Consider the following 13,546-nt stretch of genomic DNA (forward strand, 5'->3'; position numbering starts at 1 on the left):
TGGCAAGACATGCCTACTTGTGCAATAATGGCATGAACATCAAGGGAGAAACCAACCATTTTCTGATTGGATTTGAGTCCTATTCCACAAGAAGCAACCCAGTCCCAGCACTATTGTTGGGTAAGAAGTTATGATTAGCCAGGTCATAGACCCTAGGGGAGAACCTATTACTTATTTACTATTGTTCTTCTAAATGGTCATGAATGAAACCAACTTGTAATGACCTGCTATTGTAGGTTAGTAGGTTAATGCATCTCTCAACCATCATCAGACAAACTTCTATTTGCAGTGAATGGTGATTAACACAGAGACCCACAACTGGTCAAGTTACAGAGAATAATAGAGTATACACGGCTTAGTCCTGGGGTAGGAATTAAACAACAACAAAAAAAAAAAGGTAAAGTAGATAATTTGCTGAAAAATCAGGAAAAGTGGATGGTTTTAACTTAAAAGGGTTAGTGCTTTTCTATGTCTGTATATAGCTTTATTTATTTGGGTTTCTATTAAACAGAAAAATCGAGCTTGGTGGTCAATGTTTCAGTCCTTGTACTGGGGAGGCAGAGTGTAGGTAGGCCTCTGAGAGTTTAAGGCCTAGTCTACATAGTGAATGAGTTCTTGTCACAAAAGAAACAAGCCAAGCAAGCCTCAGATGTGTCAACCGTTTCTTCGCTTGTACTTGTGGCCTAGTTTTTCTTCAGCTTTGGTAAGATAGTGGTAGGGAATGTAGTACTTGTCCACCGTTGACTAGAACTTCAGTGGTCATTTCACACTTGCTGAGGCTCTAACACTGAAGCACTCCAGAGGTCAGTCCAGGGGCTCCCTGTGAACTAGGGAATCCCACGAAATGATCTTCCTTCCTAGGTTCCATGGAAATCCTTGGTTTTGTTTACTTCCTTTGTGACTACTTAGAAATTCTATCTTAGTTTCATCGAAGCAGTCTCATTTTTGTTTTCTGGTTGCTGAGCATAGATTTAAGATTCTTATTTTAGGGTACATGATGAAGATATCAACCAGTGGCGCAGTTTTTAGCTTAGAGGGACTTCATTTATTCAATAAATTAATGTAGTCCATTGTTAATTACAACTGTGAATAGAGAGAGCTGGCCATCAGCCTTGGTGCCATAAGCTTTATTTACTCTCCCTTAAAGCTCCATTAGAAGGTCCTGACAGCAGTGGGCAGATGCATTTAGCATAGATTTTCAAGTGTCTTTCTACAAATGAAGGAAGAGCTGGCTCCTCACTTGTATTGGTTAGGTCGTGAGCTGTTGAATGTTCAGTAGATGTCAACATTTGATTGACACCTTGAGGTGGTTCATCCCAGAGGTTTGTGGCTTGTGACAAGCAAGGGTAGCTCTTCCTATGGGTGCTGAGTGACTTGCCAAGGAGTGAGTTTCATCTCCGAGGGCTAGGGATGAGTCTTGCTAACTATACCCCTTTACCTTGTTTGTTGGGAAAGTACGGAGGAGAAGCTCAGGGGCAGTCATGGGGGATATGATTCAAGATGGCTGCATCCATGCCAAGTGACTTTTATATGTTTGCTTTTCTCATTTGGGTGAGATATCCAAGGGAAAATGAAATCAGTGTTATGGAATGTTTCATAATAATCCGACTGAAATGTCTCTGAATGGCTTGATTCACCACTGTTGTCTTTGGATTGACTAGGTGTCTATATTTTCAAGCATTTTCCATACAAATGTTAAATATTCACCAGGCAGTGGTGGTGCATGTCTTTAAGCCCTGCACCGGGAAGGCAGTTCGGTGAGGCCAGCCTTGTCTATGTAGCATGTTCCAAGACAGCCAGGGCCACACAGAGAGAAACCCTGTCTCAAAAAATAAAACCAAACCAACCGATATGAACAACCACCCCCTCCTGCAAACAAAAACAAAGCATCAAAAAATGTTGATTATTCTATAAATATTAAGCATTCTCATCCATGTTAAAGTTTTTGTAATTTCCATTTCATATAATAAAATTATGAAAACTACATAGATTTTCAGGTTTTCCTGGACTCATTGAAATGCTGAAACAATTCTTACTTATTGTTAGCAGGAAAATCCCAGATTTTTCAGTTTTTTTTTGTTTTTTGTTTTTTTTTTTTAGAATTATTTATTTATTTTATGTATGTGGGAACTCTGTCGCTGTCTTCAGACACAACAGGGGAGGACATCAGATCTCATAACAGATGGTTGTGAGCCACCATGTGGTTGCTGGGAATTAAACTCAGGACCTCTGGAAGAGCAGTCAATGCTCTTAACCTCTGAGCCATCTCTCCAGCCCGATTTTCAAAGTTTTTACTTTGCAATTAATTATTATCTTTTCCTGAGACAGGGTTTCTTAATGTGTCCCTGGCTGACCTGGACTTCCTATGAAGACCAGGCTGACCTTGAACTCATAAGATGTCTACCAACCTCTCCTACCCTAGTACTGGAGTTAAGGGTGTGTGCCGTCGTGCCTACCCGTTTTACTTTATTTAAAAAATTATTTTAAAATTATACTTATTTATCAATTAATTTGTTCGTCTTTTGTGCTTTTGTGTGACTATGCATATGTGCTAGTGTTTGAGCCTGTATGTAAAGATTAGAGGACAATTTTTGGGAATTTGTCCTTCCACCATGTGGGCTGAGGATCTAACTCAGCAAAATGCCTTTACCACTAAGCAAGCTCACTGGCCCTTGTTTGGATTAGTTTTGTTTCGTATTTGGTCATAAAAACTTAATGTTCAAAAGATCTTGGATAGTGATGACTGTTGAAATATCCAGAATAAAATGCTGATTTTAGCCAGATTCCTTTCTTTCAGGAAAGAACAATAAGAGTGCAGGCTCTTGGCCAGTGCTTGGAGGAAATTGAGTGTGCAGTAACCACTTCCAACGCAGAAACCTCCCAGTGGGGATTGGGATTCTTCTGTGCTCTGTGAGATCGTGGCTACTGACTATTAAGAATCATGAGCCTGGAAACATTTGAAAAGGCTGGGTTGAGACTCCTCATTTGTTGCTGTAGAACTGAGTGTGCAGACTTGTGAGGGTCTGTCGTTAATTACAGGGTTTGACATTTCTAGGACTAACCATGGAAGGGGTACTTGCTGGTGATTCACTGCCTGCCTGTGCTGAACCGGCAGCTTCTGTTTTATGGCGCTGAAGATGAAGGGAACGGGACAGTCTTTATATTCAGCGCTGGTCCTTTCCTGCTTTTGTTAATTTGCTGATGCAGCATTTGGCTAATGCCAGTGGACCCCTGCACCCCTTTCAAGTGCTTTAAACTTAGACAAATTTATGTTTTACCAAAAGGTTAATTCTGACAAATTATTGTGAATTATTTTTGTAGGATCTGCCGCCGTGAATTAAATCTGTATGATGCATAGGTTGGTGTGTATGTTAGAGGCATGGACTGCATTTTCTGTGCCAGTAGGCTCAGGATGACATGATGGGGCAAGACTGTGGCCCTGCTATGGGAATAGATGACATTCACCGAAGGTGAGCTGAGACTTGATATCCTATTGAGTTACATGATAAGCTAGTGTGTCCACCCCATCTTTATGACACTTCTCTCCCCTCTGATTTTCCCTCTATTTTTTGCTGGAAGGCAATTATCTGTCTTCTGAAAAGAAGAAGGTGTTCTTTATGTTTTGACCACAGGTACTTGACACACATAATTGTTCTAGCGAAACCAGCACTTTTCTTTGATTTCTGGCTATTGGTGGATGGAGCAAAGGTAGACCTTGAAAATGGGTGGGGGTATAAATTAGCTGTTCGAGGGCTCTCTTGCCACAAATCCCAATCCAACAACATCCAAGAAAAACAAAAGAAGTAACAAAGCATTGAGCATGAGGAGTGATCCATTCCTCAATGAAACAGAGAGCTCAAGTCTGGAAGTTCAAAAGAAGTCTGTTTGTTATGTGGTGCTGGGGATCAGACTGAGGCTCTGGTGACTAAGCCAGCTCTCCACCGCTGAGCTAAAACCCCACCCCTAATGTGTAATTAGAGTTCAGAGTGAGATGTGCTGTCTGCCTCCAGTACTGGGGCTTGAACCTGGGGACTTTGTACATGGTAGACAAGATATAAATGAGCTATATCCAGTCCCAGCAAACTTAAATCTGGTGGATTTAAGGGGCCTTTGGGGAGCTAATGGTCTGAGAGCACATGCAGGAATCAGGACACTTTCTACAACACACGGTATGTCAGGCAGCCACGGCTGCGTAGCAGAGAGCCACAGATCAGGTGGCTTTGACAACAGAAGCATTTCCCATACAGATTCTGGTGGTTACAAGTCCAAGATTTCTTCCAATGTGTGAGAGTGAAAGTTTGCTTCTATGCCTCTTCTTGTGTAGCAGATAGCTGGCCTCTGCCTCCCCATTCCTTTCCTTTATAGGAGATAATGTTTAAATTCTGTTTCTCACAAATTTGTCTGCTCTTTTGGATTATGGTCCACTCTCATTCTATTTTAACTTAATTACTCCCTCAACAACTTTCCTAATTAGATCATAGTCTGGGGTACTGGGAGCTAAACTTGAGCATATGACTTCCTTATTTTTATTTTTTGTAGCGTTGGGATTGAACCTGGGGCCTCTTACATGCTAGGTAAGCACTCCATTACTGAGCCACATTCCTCTTCTGGTGCCTGGATTTGATGGGACATAGATCAGGTGGTATCATTGTTCAACACTAACTCAATCTCTCTTTTTTTCCTTCCAACTGTTCTTTTAAAAATATCCAACAAAGCAAAAGTTCTCAGGGTTTTATATTTTAACTGATTGACTAACTCACTAACTTGTGTTTGGTGTGTGTGTGTGTGTGTGTGTGTGTGTGTGTGTGTGTGTGTGTGTGCATGCATGTGTGAACCTGTATGTGTAGATGTGGATGTGGGCACATGTGTGCCAGAGTGCATGTGTTGCAGTCAGTGGATAACCTTGGCATGTTGATCCTTGCCTGGATTCAGACAGTGTCTTGTTACTGTCTGCCCTGCTAGCTGGTTCCTAAACATCCTGTTTTCTTGTGTGACTACAGGAATTATAGATACACATGCTACTGTGTCAGGCCTTGATGTGGGTGCTGGATTATCAGGTTTGGTTGGCAAGTGTTTTACTCACCGAGCTATCTTCTTAGCCCTCTTTTGCTGTGTGTCAGCATGCCAAGTTCACAATTTGCACAAGAAAAGGAAGATAAGAAAATATCATCTCTTGAATATATTTTTATAACCTCTTTACTAGGTATAAAATACATAAAGAAGGGTGCATAGTTGTAAATTTGTTTTCCATGATTTATCACAAGATTAACTCTTTAGATGGAGAGTGCTGGTTCTCACTTTGTGCCCAACGAGTTACAAGCCCTCCATAGGGCAGATACTGTCAGGAACTTCATGCTATCTGGTTACGTCCATGGAAAGGTCCACTGTCCCCCATTGCACTGGAACCCTACAGAGCTTTCTGTTTGCGAGGCTCAGACATGCGGCAATAGCATGTCCTTGCTGTGTGACACTCGCTTTTTTGAACATGCCATGCTGCCTTCTTCTATTCTTGGGGGGCATTTGGGTTGTTTCCAGCTATTTTTAGGAACACTACTGCTGGGAGCATTCTTATTTTGAATTTAAAAAAATATATTTATTTGGCAAAGATTGTGTACTTTCGGGGCACGTGGTGTGATGATTTGATGCACTACCCAGCATCCTTGTGGAATGTCTCTTATTGAACATATGCGTGCGTTCCTATTATGAGATGGAGTTGCCGGGACAGAGAGCATATATTAAACTTTAGAAGATGCTGCCAAATAGTTTTCCAAAAGTGCTTGTACCAATTTACACTTCCCCCGGTCTCTGTGGCAGTTCCATGTGTTGCCACAGCTTTGCTCATACTTGATAGCATTAATTTTTACGTTTTAGTCACTCTCTTGGATAAGTAGTAGAATCTCTTTGTGTTTTCGCGTAGACAAATGATTTTGGCTGTCTTTACTTGGTTGCTTGTTTCACTGAGACAGGGTTTGACTCTACCTAAGGCTGGCCTTAAACTTTAAGCAGTCTTCCCACAGTGCTCCCAGGAGCTTATGTGATGAGATTACAGGTATGTATGACCCTGTCTGGCACACTTGCTTTAACATAACATTATCATAGATGACTGTTTAAGACTGTCCATGTGCCTGTGAAGGTTTTCCTGATGTTACTCAGAAGTGTCCAAGTTTGAGCCATTAATCTGTGGTCAAACATCTGTTGTCAACATCACTTACATAATGTTAAAGGCTTTTCAACCCCACACATCACACATGTTCATTTATTCCCAGATCGAGTTGCTAGTTTTTTGCTAGAGTTGAGATAAAAAGTAGGGATGCAAGTATGAATAAACTATATCCACTCTTGGGTGCCATCTGGCTGCGTTGTTTCTGGAGGTTGTGGGACTCTTTGGAGGTGGTGTTTAGATGAAGGAAGTGGGTTATAACCTGGTCTTGCTTCCTACTAGGGCTCCCTGCTTCCCGGTCCACGGGTGCGTGAGCAAGTAGCCTACGGCCATGGAGCCCCGTGTTGCTCTACCCTCCACCTTCCTGAAATGATAAATTGTGTTCCCTTAAACCATGAACCAGGATGAATTCTTTCTCCTTTAAACCACTGTTTGTGTGCAGATTGTACATCGATGTGTACGAATGCATGTGGAGATGAAGGATTGGCATAGGGTATCTTCCTCCATTCTTCTCTACTTTACGTTTTGGGGCAGTATCTCACACTGGAACCCGTAGCTCATTATTGGCTAGCGTAGCTAGCTACTTTGCTCTGGGGATTTCGTTTCACTCCTCCTCTCACCAGCTGCTTGTGTTGCTTCTTGTCGGTAATTGGTCACAGCAACAAGGAAATAACCAACACAAAACTTAAGTGCCCCAGAAAAACAGATTGGAGAACTGTTTTACTCAATTTATTCCTGGTTTTGTAGTTACATTTATGCAAGAAGAATACTCACGTTGATGGATTGACTGGTTCCACACAATAGTTTATGCTGCTGCTTCAGGTGATGGATTGAGGCTGAGCGGTTGTATTTATTCTGAATCTCTCAATGAACCGGTGTGTGGGAAATGGTCTCTGTGGCCTCACGAAAGCACCGAGCATAGATACTGAACCCCATGAGTTCTCAGAGCCCTTGTATGAAATGGTATGATGTTTGCACAAACCCTACACAGATTTATTTATTTATTTTATGTATGTGAGTACCCTGTGGCTCTCTTCGGAGCCGCTAGAAGAAAGAATTGGATCCTGTCACAGACGGTTGTGAGCCATCATGTGCTTGCTGGGAATTGAACTCAGGAAGAATAGCAGTCAGTGCTCTTAACTGCTGAGCCATCTCTCCAGCCCTGGTTCTTAACTTTTTTAATGCTGTGACCCCTTAATATAATTCCTCATGTTGTAGTAGCCATAAAATTAATTTGTTGCTCTCTCATAACTGTAATTTTGCTACTCTTATGAATCATAATGTAAGTAGCTGTTGTGCAGGATATCATATGTGGTCTCCAAAGGGGTCACAACCCACAGGTTGAGAATCTCTCCTCCAGACAATTATATCTTATGCTTTCAATCATTTCTCCATAACTCACCATGTGCAACACAATATAAAACTGTTAGTTAGGCAATAGCATCGCTGTAGCATTTAGAGAGAGATGACAAGAGAGAGTTGGTGCCTGTTTTTTAACCCCCTTATTTTTCTGAACTATTTTTGACTCCCAGTCGGTTGGCTCCAAGACAAAGAGCCTGAGGTAACTGTGAGTCTATTGTTGCCTTCCCTTTGTCTCAATTTCTTTTTTTTTTTTTTTTTTTTTTTTTTTTTGGTCTTTTTTTCGGAGCTGGGGACCGAACCCAGGGCCTTGTGCTTCCTAGGCAAGCGCTCTACCACTGAGCTAAATCCCCAGCCCCTTGTCTCAATTTCTTAAGTGTGAGTTATAAATTTCATGGCCTGAGACTTGTCACTGGTAGCTTCCTCAAGCCATTTTGGGGGCACAAAACTCTATCATTTAAAATATAGTCAGTTCGAGGTTATCCTGGTCTACAGAGTCAGTTTCAGGACAGTCAGGGCTGCATGGGGGACCCTATCTCAAAAAATCAAAAACCTAGCCAAACAAACCAACTCCTTTGCAAACCAAAAGCAAAACAAAAACTAAGACATAAAGAGCAATAAACACAAACAAACAACAGACCTGTCTTGACTTGAATTGACTGTCTTCTTTTCCAGTTCCTGGAGATTAAACCTGGAGCTGTGCATAAAATAAATAGGTGTTCTTTCATGGGGATTAGCCCCAAACTCTCCTTTTATATTTTTTGATTATGAGCGAAGGTCTATTCAGTTGCTCAGGCTGGTCTCTAGTTCACGTATATCGTGAATTTGCAATCCTTTCGCCTCAGCCTCTACAGTAGTTGGAATGACAGGCTGCATTACCAGGTCTGGCTAAAATGATTGTCTTAAAAAAGTGATGTTTCCTCTGCTCTCTGGTGGGGCCCAACTGTGTCAGAAAGAACCACTTCTCTTACCAAGCAGGGCATTCTGCTCTAACTCAGATGTGCCTGCCCACACAGGCTCCGGGCCGCCCTTTGCCTTCCCTGGAGGACAGGACTGTAAACGGTCTGTTTACTTTCCCGCCTGCTAGATTAGATTATCATTAGCTCAAAATCCCCGGTATCTAGCATGTTGCTGGACCCATCCACTGTTCTGGTCAGTAAATACCCCTTGGATGAAAGGGAGTAAACAAACAGTGTTAGTAACCAAATACAGAGGTACCCATTCACTCTTGGTTTCAGTGTGTAATTGCACACCAGGAAGCTATGGTGTGCCTGGCACAGGGCTGGGCTCTGGGTCTGAGTCATTCTGCCCCAACAGACCTGGCCACTAACTGTTCTAGCATGATTGCAGTTTTGTGAGTAAGGGGGTTAAGAGCCCAGACACAGTTATAGCTGAGTTCCGTTACAGACTGTGGCAAGTGCTCTGAAGCAGGGGAGCATGAGACGTGCAGTGACCCTGGTTTTGGGGACTGAGAAAGCCTCCCAAAGAAAGCGGAGTGTAAAGTGAGGTCAGAAGGGTGAATAGGAACTAAGCGGGAGGTGAGAGGGACAGCATTCATGGCTGGGGAAATGGCCTTGGAAGAGCTCTGTGGCAGGAGAGGGCAGGGTGTACCAGATCCCTGAGGTTTCTAGAATGGTTTATCTGGAAGACAGGCTACAGTCCTGTGATTGTTATAGTTTGTTTATTTGTTTGTTTGTTTGTTTGTTTATTTAGAAGTGCTATGACTGGCCTCTGGGCCATGCTAAGCATGCACTCAACCACAGAGCTGCCTCCTCATCCCTGAGTCCTGTCCTCCATAACTTCCAAGTCTTCAGTGAGGGCGTGCCTTGCCTTGGAAGCCCCAGTTCACCTTCTAGAGGCTGCCTGCACAGCAAGAGGAGCCTGAGGGGCAGGTTCACACCTTGTAAGGATTACCTTCATGTTGGGAACTTGAGCATTAGGTTGGAAAATGTAAATAACGTGAAACAAACCATATGTATCCCAGTTGCTCCATGTAACTTGGATGCCGGCGCAACCCAAAAGTGAAGGAGAAACTTCTGTCTGGAAGCCATTCCCGAAGATGTGCATGGCATGGAGCTGTGGTATGGTATTGTCTGGCAATCCTTAAGGAGCAGTGCAGTAGTTACTAGTAGAAGTAAGTTTTCAAAAGGAGAGCTAACCGTAAAAAGATTCATGGAACTACACAATACCAGAGCTTGGTGAACAGAGGAAATTAAGACAAAGCAAGCAAGCAAACAGGCGAGCAAGCAGACAGTCAAACCTGAGTCATCTAAGCCTGCAAGCCTGGTGAGCATTTTCAGGAGATGTGACACAGGAAAAGCATGCTTCCCACATCACAGGGATGCTTCCAGAAAAATCCAGACCCTGGGAAACTAAACACAAGCAACTCAGACTGGCCCAGCAAAAAATACTGAAGGAGGGAAAGGAAGAGAGGAGAACCTATGTCAAGGCTGTATGTCTTATTTGAGTTCCAGTTTGGGCACATTAAAGGTAAAGATTTATGATACAGTCTGGCTAATAGGAGCAGCGATGGTACTTGATGTTAGGGGCTATGATGTGTGATGTTATTTTGATAATGTCTAAACAATAGCAGTGATGACAGAGAGTTTTTCTTTGCCTCTTAGCGGAATCTGCTAAAATATTTATGCATGGGTGATGAGATGTCTGGGATGTGTTCCTGAGGTGGTCAGGGTGGAGGATGACAGATAATGGGAATTCATTGGCTTTCCTTTCTAATTATCATCATTACTCTTCCATTTCAAAGAATTCTTCAGGGCTGGGGTGATAGCTTAGTTGGTAAAGTGCCTGCCTTGAAAACTTGAGGACCTGAGTTTGGATCCTTTGTACCTAAGCTGGGCAGGCGGTAGCAGTTGTAGTTCCAGCTCTGGGGAAGCAGAGACAGGCAGATCTCTGGAGAGCACTAGACGCTCCACATAGGCAAATCACACACACGGACACACACACACACACACTCACACAGGCACACACACACACTCACACAGACACACACATACACACACACTCATACACACACAGACACATAAACACAAATACATATAGAACACACATACATGAAATTTAGACGATTTTAGGGACAAAAAAAAAAAAGCATATTAGATCTGAATTCTAGCCCTCATCCCCTGAATCCTCAGTATCTTTCACTTGATATTTTATTACTGGATCACAACTTAATGTAGTAGTATATTAAAAGTTTTATTTGTGTCTCTGGGGTTGTAGCTTGGGGGTTAAAACATTTGCTGGCATGTATAGAAGGGTCCTAGATTCAAGCCCCAGAAGAAATATCTTGACATGCCCTTTTAATGCTGATTATAGTGATGATTTTTTTTAAAGAAAAAAATTAATACATGAAAGTTGAAAATTTTGGATCTGTAGGAGAAAGGCAATAAAGATAGTTAATATTACCAATAACCCCATAACTCTGGAGAAAGTTGTGGTGGGTATCTTGGGGTATCCATCTCAGCAGGGGATATACACATAGTAACAATTGTAATCATCAATTGACTGGTTTTCTTCTTATCAGACCATTGTGGTCATTTCCCCAGGGCACTGAGAATTCTTCTCAAAGCAAAATGTAATGGTTGTTTAGTATTGAGTTGTATAGACCTGTATCTTCGGCCAGGTTGAGTTAATTCCCTATTGTCAGACATTGAGTTGTTTACATTTTCTTTTACTATGTAAATGATGCTCTAATGACTATCCTTATAGATATAGCTTTTGCACACTTTTAATTATTTCCTCAGGGCAGGCAGTGAAATTGTTGGGTCATAATCACGTTTTTAAAGCAATTTTATAGGCCTTTGGAAGGTCAGCACCAACCTGTCCTCTTATGGGCTTGAGTGTGCCCGTTTGTCCCAGGACCCCACCAATTTTATCTGTAATCTCTTAAAGCCTTTTGGCCAGTTTGTCAATGAAAACCAAAACTAGTTGGTTTTCATTGATATTTTGACTACTAGGAAAATGAGGATTTTTCTCTGTCACTCGCCAGGTTTATAGACACGTTTCTACGACTTCTTCTATGTTGTGCGCTTTTTTTTCTTAGTTTTGTGCAGCCTCTGTCTAGAAAGTGCCCTGTATGTGCCGTGTGAGGCAGTGTAGCCATATATGGAAACGGCTGATATGGAGGTCTGGGCTAGTTTCTTATGCTCAGAGTGTTGATCAATTTGTGGATTTGCTCTACTGTCTTATACACTATGTATTCAGTCTTTTTCATTTGAGAGTCACTTTGTCTGCTTGTCCTTCCTATTTTTTTCATTTCCTTTAATTTGACTCTAATTTACATGAAATTCATTGTGATATGCTGCATAGAATAGGGCCAATTATCCCAGAAATTCAACATTTGAATTTGAGTTCCTTCTTCTTCACCATCAAAATCATCTATAAAATCGTTTTAAAGTATAAATTATATTATTATTACTAGGTGAGTCACACTCATGTGTTGAGGTCAGAGGACAGCTTGCAGGAGTTGGATCTCTACTTCCATTGTAGGCCCTGGAATTCAAACTCAGGTCATCAGGCGTGGCAACAAGTGACTACTTTCTGAGCCATCTTGGCAGGCCTATTAAAATTGTTTATATATGGTCTTTCTATATTCTTTCTTTCAGCTCCCTGCAACCTAACTTTATGCTAGTATAAACTATGACCATAACTTTGAAAATTGATAGTTTTGGATGGGGCAGATTCTTATATAGCCCTGGCTAACCTGTCACTCACTATGTAGACCAGGCTGCCTCATTTCTCAAGTTTTATAAGCATTCACTGTGAGATGATAGTCATGTACCACCATGCCAGGCTACTATATTATTTTTGGTTTTTCAAGACCAGGTTTCTCTGTGTAATAGCATTGGCTCTCTTGGAACTTATTTTGTAGAGCAGGCTGGCCTTGAACTTACAGAGAGCTCTGCCTGCCTCTGCCTCCCTGGTACTAGGATTAAAGTGTATACATACTACCATGCTGGCTTTCATTTTAGATTTTAATTATGTGTTCATCTGTGTATTTGTGTATGGGTGTGTGTATGTGTGTGTTGGTACCCACGGAGGATAAAGAAGGCTTCAGATCCCCTGGAGCTGGAGTTATAGGTAGTTGTGAGCCAACCAATGTGCATGCTAAAGCCATCTCTAGCTCCCTAAGCACAATCCATCCATCTATCTATCTATCTATCTATCTATCTATCTATCTATCTATCTATCTAGGAGTTTTAAGACAGGATCTCACAATATAGCTCTGATTGTCTTGGAACTAAAAATAGACCAGTCTAATCTCAAATCTACAGTGATCTACCTGCCTCTGCCTCCCAAGTGCTAGTATTAAAGGCCTGTGCCATGATGCTTGCCCTCTCTCAATATAATTTACACACACACACACTCACACAGACACACAGACACACAGACACACAGACACACACACACACACACACACACACACACACACACACTAAAAAGAATGCCTTGGGTTCCTCTTCCCCCATCAGTCTTACAGATATTTTCCTGCTCTTGTTAATTGCAACAGTGGTAGTCGGTAGAATTTTTTTATATTGCATGATAGGACATTAGAATGAGAAACTTGGTAGCTCACATCATCCATTCACTCCAAGTGACAAGTGTCACCCTTCAGTGATGATTGTTTATGTTTTTCAGAAGTGTTAAATGATATTATAAAGCCCCTGCCACAGTTTTGATAATTACTAGGTGACGTTACTAAAAATATAATCTCAAATAAAGTAACAGCGTTGTTGAATTAAGATCTACATACCAAGTTTTATGCTTGATTTCAAAATTGATCTAACTAGCAGGTACAAAGCATATGAGTTGCCTTTGTACTTCTAGAAAACTTCTAGTTTTCTGTTCTTATTTTTTCATTATTTTTAATGTGTGCATTTTGTCTTTGTTTACATTCATATGCACGTATGTGAAGGTACACTCATGTAGGGAGGTCACTGGTCAACCTTGGGTGTCATTCCTCAAGAGCTAACCATCCTTTTTGTGAGATAAGGTCTCTGAGATCTGAGA

General features: G+C 41.7%; 1 pseudogene across 8 annotated transcripts in view; it reads left to right on the plus strand.

Annotated features, from left to right (window-relative positions):
- The window catches only part of LOC134482707 (uncharacterized), a 501,539-nt pseudogene that overhangs the window by 22,742 nt on the left and 465,251 nt on the right, over positions 1-13,546 (plus strand). For 2 of the 8 annotated variants that reach the window (XR_015641633.1, XR_015641627.1), the window contains exon 1: positions 9,922-10,009. The exons of 5 other annotated variants lie outside the window; for them this stretch is intronic. The product of XR_015641633.1 is annotated as an uncharacterized LOC134482707, transcript variant X26 (transcript). Of the gene's footprint in view, positions 1-9,232; positions 10,010-13,546 lie in introns of those variants that run through there. One more of the 8 variants, XR_015641619.1, reaches the window with a different exon arrangement.

Source organism: Rattus norvegicus, chromosome 17, assembly GCF_021556685.1.
Source record: "Rattus norvegicus strain SHRSP/BbbUtx chromosome 17, alternate assembly SHRSP_T2T, whole genome shotgun sequence".
Taxonomy (NCBI): Eukaryota; Metazoa; Chordata; class Mammalia; order Rodentia; family Muridae; genus Rattus; species Rattus norvegicus.